Here is a 10,226-nt window from a genome sequence, read left to right on the forward strand (position 1 = left end):
ACCCCTGATGCCCGACAGCATCAGTACTCAGGGTCCCATCCTGTGGCAGACTCCAGCTACCCAGACTGGGTAGCTCTGCCTGATGATCCTTTCTCTGCCTGGAACAGGCTGGCTATGTAGCCCAGGAAAGTGATTTCTATGTAGCCCAGGAAAGTGATTTTAGCTGGAGCTCACCCAAATAACTAGAAAGACTAGCCTTCAGGTGAACAATAACTGATTTTATTGAAAACACACACTCCTTTTATACAGACAGCTCATCTTGATAAGAAAAAGGACAATCCCACAATTTTCCCGCCATTCCCGCCCCTCCAGACAGCCCGGCACCTCCATAGGTGTCACAGTCCCACATAATCTCAATACCTATGGGTGGCGGTTTTGGGGTGATGCTGGTGGAGCGGCACTTCCAGGGTGTCATTTTAAAGCTCTCGGTCCCCAGATTTCACAGTCCAAAAATCAGTATGATTCGTTACTGGGGACCGGAGTTACAGTCCGTTGAAGTTATAGGGTTAGGGGTGTCCAAAAACCCCGGTTCCCAAAGGAGCTCCCCTTAGGCAATTCCCCAACACCTTGTACTCCCCAGGGGCTACTAATCCCCAAAAGAGTGGAGCTCTGGGGCACATGGTTGCTGGAGCGACCTGGGTTAAAGTTAGCGGGTGTTCTGCTGTCCTGTGGCCAACCGGGAGTTCCAGGAGCCTGGCCAGCCTAGGAGGGTTTTCCTGGTCATAAACTAACTCTTCTCTGAACACAAAAACAAGCCAACAGAAAGCAAACAAACAGTCTCCAGAGATGGTGGTTGCTCTGAGGAGCCCAAAACCACTGAGAAACAACAGGGGTGAGGTTGCAGGGGGGGGGTAGCCTTAGCCATCTGATATCCGTGACATCTCCCCCCCTTTAGTTTGGCAGACCCAGCTAGACCCTTAACGGGTCGGCCTGGGGCTGTCCGACAGTGGCCCTCCACTTCTCGGTTGCTGAGAGAGGTTATCACATCTCTCCAGAGCTTGGGGCACCCTGGGGGGTTCCTGCTGGCGTTTATACCCTGGGCGCAGGGATAGTCACATAATGCAAAGTCCCAAAAAAGTTTGCTAAGGCCGGCTCCCAAACAATTGCTGTTCCACAAGTTCCAGTGTCCTTAAGTTCCATGGCCAAACTGTCTCCCTCTGTGACACTCTGTTGAGTACCGGCTGACCCACCCACAAACAAAGCCAGTACCGGTTTCCCAGCTGTATACCCACCACAGACTGTAGGTTGAGGTTGCTCCTCTTGGTGGGGCAGGAAAAACTCGGGTGCCCAAACTTGTGGCACCAACTGCATGAGCGGGTACCCCCCTGGCCTGTCCCCTGTGAGATATACCCCAGGACAAGAAAAGGGTATAGACCCTGCCAAGCTACTGAGGGGAGAGACCGTCTGTCTCTTCTCCTGAGAAGGAGATCTACTTCTGGGGAGGGAGGTCTCCTACCTCCGCTCCATGGGAAACTGTGCTGCCGCTGGGGAGAGAGACCGACTGTCTCCTCTCCCAAAAAGGGGTTCTCTTTACGGGGAGGGAGGACGACTACCTCCGCTCCCAGGGGATGGCTCTGCCGCCTGGGAGAGAGACATATTGTCTCCTCTCCCGGCTCCTGGCTCTGCCGCTGGGGAGAGAGACCGACTGTCTCCTCTCCCGGGAAGGGGTTCTGTTTACGGGAGGGAGGACTACTACCTCCACTCCCAGGGGATGTCTCTGCCGCTAGGGAATGAGACTGACTTTCTCCTCTCCCAGGAAGGGGTTCTGCTTACGGGGAGGGAGGACAACTACCTCCACTCCCAGGGGATGTCTCTGCCGCTGGGGAGAGAGACCGATTGTCTCCTCTCCCAGGAAGGGGTTCTGTTTATGGGGAGGGAGGACGACTACCTCCACTCCCAGGGGATGGCTCTGCCGCTGGGGAGAGAGACCAATTGTCTCCTCTCCCGGCTCCTGGCTCTGCCGCTGGGGAGAGAGACCGACTGTCTCCTCTCCTGGGAAGGGGTTCTGTTTACGGGGAGGGAGGACGTCTACCTCCGCTCCAAGGGAATGGCTCTGCCGCTGGGGAGAGAGACCAACTGTCTCCTCTCCCTGCTCCTGGCTCTGCCGCTGGGGAGAGTTATCGACATCCATCTCTCCCTTGTCCAAGTCCATAAGCTCGGGGCCCGACTGCTGATCTGTATCTAGCAGCTCGTTGTCGCTTATGCTCTGTTGCCAATTATCTATGGCCAACCTCCATGATTCCCAGACTGCTGTACCATAGCTCCCTGCAGGCTCTGTGGCATGCTGTTTAACGCAATCTATCAGTATTTTGTATCTCTGTTCCATCTCAAATTCCTTGCCATATATATAATCCAAATCGGCTTGCAGCCAGGGTACCCCTGAGAGACTCAGCAGGCTCCCTCGGTACTCACAAATGTCCTTAAGTCTCCACTCCTCCTGACTCCCAAAATCTGGGTCCTCTGCCATTAGTTCAAATAGTAATCCAGGGCCGCATAGCATACCATCGGAGGGCCCTGTAGCTGTCATCTAGAACCATCTCCTCCTGGACCAGTCCATCCAATTCAGACAGCCATTCTGCCCGGGGCTGTCCTCCCAGGCAAGGTACTCGGAACTTCCACTGGAGCCAGTAATCTTCATCATCAGGGGAGAGGGTTGTTACTCGATAGCCCTGCTCTTGTTTAAGAGACTCCCTCCAGAGTCATCGGCGGACAAGGTCCCTTTGTGCCAGCATGTCCCAATACGAACTAGGAATGTCCAGCTGGGCCAGCGCCTCCTCTGCTCTCTTTAGGAGCTTGGTTCCCATAGTTACCGGCTACTGTGGCACGTCTCCTCTGTCGGCAGAAACTGTGTGATAGAAGCAGATCCCACCGCTGCCAGCCAATGTGATGGATTCCCCGGCTACCCCGACTGGGTAGCTCCACCAAACGCCAGTGACGTGCAGTAATAGGAGGCAGGGGAGGCAGTGCCTCCCCACCCCTCGCCCCAAGGGTACCCCCCCCACCCCATGGCGATTACTAGTAGTTAGATACTGTGCGCTACTACGCTGTGCGCTTGCGCTGCAAAAGTCACCATCCATCCATTGTTGCACAATTAGGAGGTCCGCTGCCCTCCATTAATTGCGCAACATGGATCTAAATAAGTGTTGACTGCTCACTTAGAGCAGCGCCACCCACTGGTGACTCGCAGGGCCCTAATACAAGCTCCAATGGAGGCGGTTCTCAAAACCGCCTCCATGATGAGCTAGTTCTCATCATATTCTCTGTAAGGCTTCCTTGTGCACAAAACAAGTAATTGCAAAACCTGTGATCTTTTTTTCTAGCAACTATTTTTGCCAATGCATGAATAATGCAGAAATATTTCCAAATACAATTTTAAATGGCCTTCATGTTCATTTCTATATCCCTTTAACCACTTAGCTTTTGCACATCTTGCAGCTCTTTAATTGGAAAGGCTTTTCAAGTATCTTCTATTAAATTGTCATAAAAAATAAACTGCTCCATGTTTTTTATTGATTATATGTCATTCATGAGTGGAGAGTCAAGTTTTAGTGAACAGATTTCTATAGTCTTAGTGACTCCAAATGAGTATGTGGTAAGGACGGTGGATATAGGATTTGATTTCAGCTTTTCCATATTCATATAAGTTTATCTTTTTTTTACATTTCCAGTATGATGATCTATGTATGATAATAGCAGTTATCACTTCCTGTTATCCTCATATTTGATATAAGCCATATATATGTATTTACTATTAGGATGTACACTCCTTATAAATATTATTTTAGCAATCCCTTAAATCAATGTATTGAATGAGGTTGTAGGTGCTAAGAAATGAATGGGTCATTGGCTGCTTTGATGCTGTGTTTAAACAGAGCTGACTGTGTGGGTCTGTCTGTGTGTGTGACTGTGGGGATCTGTGAGGCTCAGTGTGTGTGTGGGTCTGTTTGTGTGTGTGGGTCTGTCTGTGTGTGTGTGTGTCTGTGAGGCTCAGTGTGTGTGTGGGTCTGTCTGTGTGTGTGTGTTTGTGTGGGTCAGTCTGTCTGTGTGGGTGGGTCTGTCTGTGAGGGTGGGTCTGTCTGGGTGGGTATGTCTGTTTGTGTCTGCCTGTAGTCTCTGTCCAGTACTTGTGTTATGTGCTAGAGGTTGAAATAACTAACTCTTTTCAGGTGCTAAATACTTGTTGGTGCCAGTAATTTAGTGATATGTATATATATATATATATATATATATATATATATATATACGTGTGTTTCTTGGGCATATCATGCCAGTGCCTCACCAGCCTCTGACCTCACCGCACATCACTGCCAAACGCGTCCTGCTTCCTCCCTGCCGACTGCAGCTATGTAGCTGGCAAGTGACCACAGCCTGTAGCCACCCCTGATGCCCGACAGCATCAGTACTCAGGGTCCCACCCTGTGGCAGACTCCAGCTACCCAGACTGGGTAGCTCTGCCTGATGATCCTTTCTCTGCCTGGAACAGGCTGGCTATGTATCCCAGGAAAGGGATTTCTATGTAGCCCAGGAAAGTAATTTTAGCTGGAGCTCACCCAAATAACTAGACAGACTAGCCTTCAGGTTAACAAGAACTGATTTTATTGAAAACACACACTCCTTTTATACAGACAGCTCATCATGATAAGACAAAGGACAATCCCACAATTTTCCAGCCATTCCCGCCCCTCCAGACAGACAGCCCGGCCCCTCCATAGGAGCCACAGTCCCACATAATCTCAATACCTATGGGTGGCGGTTTTGGGGTGATCCCGGTGGAGTGGCACTTCCAGGGTGTCATTTTAAAGCTCTCGGTCCCCAGATTTCACAGTCCAAAGCATGATTCGTTACTGGGGACCGGAGTTACAGTCCGTTGAAGTTATGGGGTTAGGGGTGTCCAAAAACCCTGGTTCCCAAAGGAGCTCCCCTTCGGCAATTCCCCAACACCTTGTACTCCACAGGGGCTACTAATCCTCAAAAGAGCGGAGCTCTGGGGCACATGGTTGCTGGAGCGACCTGGGTTAAAGTTAGCAGGTGTTCTGCTGTCCTGTGGCCGACCAGGAGTTTCAGGAGCCTGGCCTGCCTGAGAGGGGTTAGGCGGGTGTCCGTTGTGAGGCGGCCGACCGGGAGTTCCAGGAGCTCGGCCAGCCTAGGAGGGTTTTCCTGGTCATAAACTAACTCTTCTCTGAACACAAAAACAAGCCAACACAAAGCAAACAAACAGTCTCCAGAGATGGTGGTTGCTCTGAGCCCAAAACCACTGAGAAACAACAGGGGTGAGGTTGCAGGGGGGGGGTAGCCTTAGCCATCTGATATCCGTGACAGTACCTATGAATGGAACCATAAAAAGCAACGACATGCTTAATATTTACTACAGCATTGCATAGAATTAACCCCCTGGGTACCAACATGTGTGATGAAGTGTGATCTAGTGTTACGTATGAGTGTATTAAAACGTGCAAGATACGGCCGCAATCTACCTGAACTGATATAAAGGCTTGCAGCCTTCAGGTTAACAAGAACTGATTTTATTGAAAACACACACTCCTTTTATACAGACAGCTCATCATGATAAGACAAAGGACAATCCCACAATTTTCAAGCCATTCCCGCCCCTCCAGACAGACAGCCCGGCCCCTCCATAGGAGCCACAGTCCCACATAATCTCAATACCTATGGGTGGCGGTTTTGGGGTGATCCCGGTGGAGTGGCACTTCCAGGGTGTCATTTTAAAGCTCTCGGTCCCCAGATTTCACAGTCCAAAGCATGATTCGTTACTGGGGACCGGAGTTACAGTCCGTTGAAGTTATGGGGTTAGGGGTGTCCAAAAACCCCGGTTCCCAAAGGAGCTCCCCTTCGGCAATTCCCCAACACTGCATATCCGAGTATACTTTTAAGTAATAGGGTTATTACTGGTATTATATATCAACACAGATTACGTTAACAATTTGCATATTCCAATTTAAGTTACCAAGCTGCTGTTGCACTATTATAGCAACTCAGCAATATAGTATATGTGGCGATTAGTGTAAAAGTATTTGACTTATTCTTATTCGAAATTGATTATGGTTACTTCAAGTTAATATTCAATACTTAACACATTGAAAATTAAGTTTTACATAATATAAAAAATCTGTGAGTTGAAGTATTAGAGCAACGATATGCTTATTATTTATAAACAGTTTCGCTTATAATTAACCCCTAGTGATATAACATCTTGAATCTGGCTATTTCAGCCTCTTTATTATACTACAAGACTATTTCAGCTACATTTATAACCAGTCAAACATATTTACTTCACCAGGTATGTTGGACCAAGCACATCTTTTACATGACTATTAACTGTGACGAAATTTCAGCCATCAGAAGATAAAACCTAAGAGTGTTTTTAATAAAGTGTTTCCAGTTTTATTTTGTAATCTGTGTACAATAAAAGTTATGTTTTATTCGCACAACCCCCCCCCCCCCACACACACACAAAGGTAATTAGTCTGTCAAGTCCCCAATAAGCACACAGGACTTTAATGCATATACGCAATAGTAGAATTCCTGTATCTGAACACTTAACCCACAGAGTGCTGTTTCTGTAGTCTTTCTTGAGGATCAGGTTTTCTCAACCTCTCCTCAAAACTTTTTGCAATTGATATTCACTACATAGCACCATACTAAATTCACTATATTATTAGTGGATCTCATTTGGAATAGAAGGGTTAAAGTTATTTGTAGTGCCATTGGTTCCACACTATTTTCATATGTCTGAAGATACCAGAATAAAGATGGTGCCATGGAAAGCTCCAAGAACTTTTGCAAAGATCCTGGGAACCGTAGCTAAACCAAATGGAAGAGCTATGAAATGGCAATGCTTGTTCAGGAAAGCAAAAACAAAGTTTATGCTTAACTGATAAATTATTTTCTTTCTTGGCAGAGAGAGCCCATAAATTAATTTATAATGGTTGGGAATACAACACCTGGCCATCAGGAAGAGTCAGAGATATAAGTATCCCTCCCACTTCCCCTAAGTCACTAGTAATTCAAACCAAGAAGAAGGAAAAGTGAAGAGAAACACTAAGGGAATAGAGGTGCCGGAAGGAAAGTATAACTGCTGCCACATAAATAAAAAAAACAGCGTGCGGGTTGGGCGACACTCACTGTATCACCACCTCCGTATATAAGAAAAAGCTGAATCGGATAAAGACCTCCCGCCAAGCTGCTTTCGACCGCGATCGGAGTTGGCAGAACAGAGGGAGCGCGCCAAACAGCGTGACGCAACGCTCCAAAAGAGGTCCTGCCCCCTGCAGTGGGGAAAAAGCCTGCAAAGACACGCTGACATACACAATTATTGCACGTGTGATGTGTGAACCCTTAAATCATGTCCCAATAAAGGTTAAAAAGAACCCCGTAAGTCCTCAAAGTCTCCTATAAAGTGAAAAACACTACATATATAGAGGAGCCTTATACTCCCGTAAAATCGTAGCCGGACTGAAAACTGCTGATCACAGCTGTTTCCCTGCTATGAGTGTGTTCCACTCTCAGACTGCTTTGTAGCCAATTCAATATCCTCTAAAAGGGATAACTATATGTATAGAAATCCTATCAGAGTCCCAAATTTCCTGAAAATGTCATTCTAGGGAACCCAGGGTCTAGGAATAAAATTGAGACATAACCTCCACCAAGGTTTACTGCTGTGGAGCAGTCACAGCCCTCAAAGTCTGACAACAACTCCTCCTGACAGGGACCTGGGAAACAAAGGAAAGCAGTGTAAGCTTACACCGGATGCCTGAAGAGGTGTTAGCAGTGGGAAGCTGGAAGGAGGCATGGGAAGCTTCCCTGTGATATCCAGTTGCTAACCTTCACCAAAACTCTTACTATGAGAATTACATGGTTACTAGACATACCACAGTACTTTCTTGAAGGAAACAATCCATTAAGGAACATTGTTTTGACAAAAGGGGCGAAAATGTCCCATAGGATGTCCCTTAGTTCTAGATTTCTTATCCTGAGGAAGGGACCCTTACCACCAGTGACCGTAGAATGATCGAATCCAGTTCCAGCCCAAATAAGGATTTTACCTGAAAGTCCAAAGATAGTAATCTAGGAAACCATGTCCACTGACCAAGACTTAAGCCAGAGATCTCTCCTGGCTAGCACAGCAAATCCAGAGTTCTTGGCATTGGAACAAATAATTTAAATAATGGTGTTACAAATTAAGGAATTGGCTGTTTTTAGGGTCTGAATGTTGTCTTGGGTACCCTCCAAAGGGGATTCTATCAAAATCAGTTCAGGTAAGGTGCCGCACCGAAAGGTAGCAGCCTCTGCCACAGCAGCAATATCTATGGTAGGTTGGAAAAGCAAACCTACCTGGAGAAAGACCTCTCTCAGATATCACTCTAGCTTCCTATCCATTGGGTCCTTAAAGGATGTGCTATCCTCAAGAGGGATAGTAGTGTGTTTAGCCACGGTAGCAATAGCAATGTCTACCTTATGGACAGTATTCCAGATTTCAAAATGGCTATAAGGTACAGAAAACATTCTCTTAAAGCTTGGAGGAGAAAAGGGGACACCAGGTTTTCCCCACTCCTTGGTTATAACGTCTGCCATCATTGAAGGTACTTGGAACACTTCAGAGGTTTTCAACTTAGAGGAAAAACAGGTACATAAATTAGATAAATTGTTTAAACCTAAGGATTTAGACTCAGGTCCGCCTAGTGAGCTTAAAACCTCTCTAAGTAAATATCTCAGGGGTTCAATTTAAAATCTAAAATGAATATCCTCAGAATCTCTTGCTGATTCTCCAGAGGAGTTAGAGGATGAAAGTTCTCCTTTAGACCTAGCCGAGGAATCATCAACCTCAGAAAGCTGCATATGGATAATTTCTGCAGCTCCAGCAGAACTGCTGGTTCTGGATTCAGAGGAACAGTGTTTAACGTTACTCTTCCTTTTACCTGCAACTGGCATAGCACTTAGGGCAGCCAAAACCGCAGATTGAAACTGGGATGCAAAATCATGAGGAAAAGGGTATTGAGTTTGAGACATGGGGTCTCAGAGAACAGCATGTGCCTGACTAGGGGCAACCATTTGTGGTTGTAATACTGGCATATCTGGGCATACTGAGGTCTGCAGGTCTGCAGAACAACCAGGGGTAGAGACTGTGGGAATACCTCGGACGTCTGTATACCAGGGCCCCAAAATGAGACTGTAGTACAGATGTAAGGCATGAGTTGCATAAATGAGCAGGACGACAGTCTGTGACCTACATAGCATACATTTATTGGAATCAAATAGGGGGATGGGACAACTCTCCTTCTGGCTAGGTTCTAGCCAGAAGTCATCCATACTGTACTATATAATGTAATGTATGGTCTGCACGTATGCACATCAAAAATAAAATAAGCAGTGTCCAAAATAGTGAATACATTTATCTGAGCCCACTGATAATGCTCCATGAGAGGTGTCTCACCACCTCTGTAATGGCAGCAGGACTCCCAAGCTGTTTCACCGCTCCATAGTGATCCTGTGTGGTTGCGCACTAGCCAGGGAAGCAGAAGGTGGAGAAAAGGTACCAAAATTCATGCGGCAGGAATCTGAGTATTCGCCCACTGCCGCAGGTCAAGTTCGCCAACAAAAGGCTGCTGCTGTAATACGCAAGGAGCCTTACTAATGTTCAAAGCAATAGCACATATTTAACAAGAGGCCACTAGCCCCTACTTCAAAACTGCTCCAAGCCTTATGGCAGCAATAAACACCGGGTTCGAATGACAAGTCCAATCGGTGCTGCTTCTGAATATGAAAACAAGCCACAAAGGTGTAACCTCCTCTCGAGAAAGGTCCCTTGATTGTCCCAATGCAGTAATATTGTACTGCAATTTAAAGATACCACCACCACCACACACCCCCCCTCTCTGGGAAGGTCCCTGTGTCTATGGCACCTTAAAGTAGCCTTATGTATATGCAATCTTATTGCTCCCTTGGAATTTATGGCCCTCTTGATACCCTTATTTCCATATAATCTGAAACTCCCCTATGAGAACTTATAACGTCTTGCATCCTGAAACACAAATGAAATCAGTGTAACGAACATTGTCTACAAAATGGAGAAAGCAGCACGACACTATGCATGGGAACTTCCATTCGACATCCAGAGGCTAACATCCAAGAAAACTCTACTAAGAGAATTACATGGCTTCCACAACTCCCCTGGCCTCTCTTGCAGGAAACAATCCATTGAGGACAAT

This window comes from Bombina bombina, chromosome 4 (assembly GCF_027579735.1).
Source record: "Bombina bombina isolate aBomBom1 chromosome 4, aBomBom1.pri, whole genome shotgun sequence".
In the NCBI taxonomy this organism is placed as follows: Eukaryota; Metazoa; Chordata; class Amphibia; order Anura; family Bombinatoridae; genus Bombina; species Bombina bombina.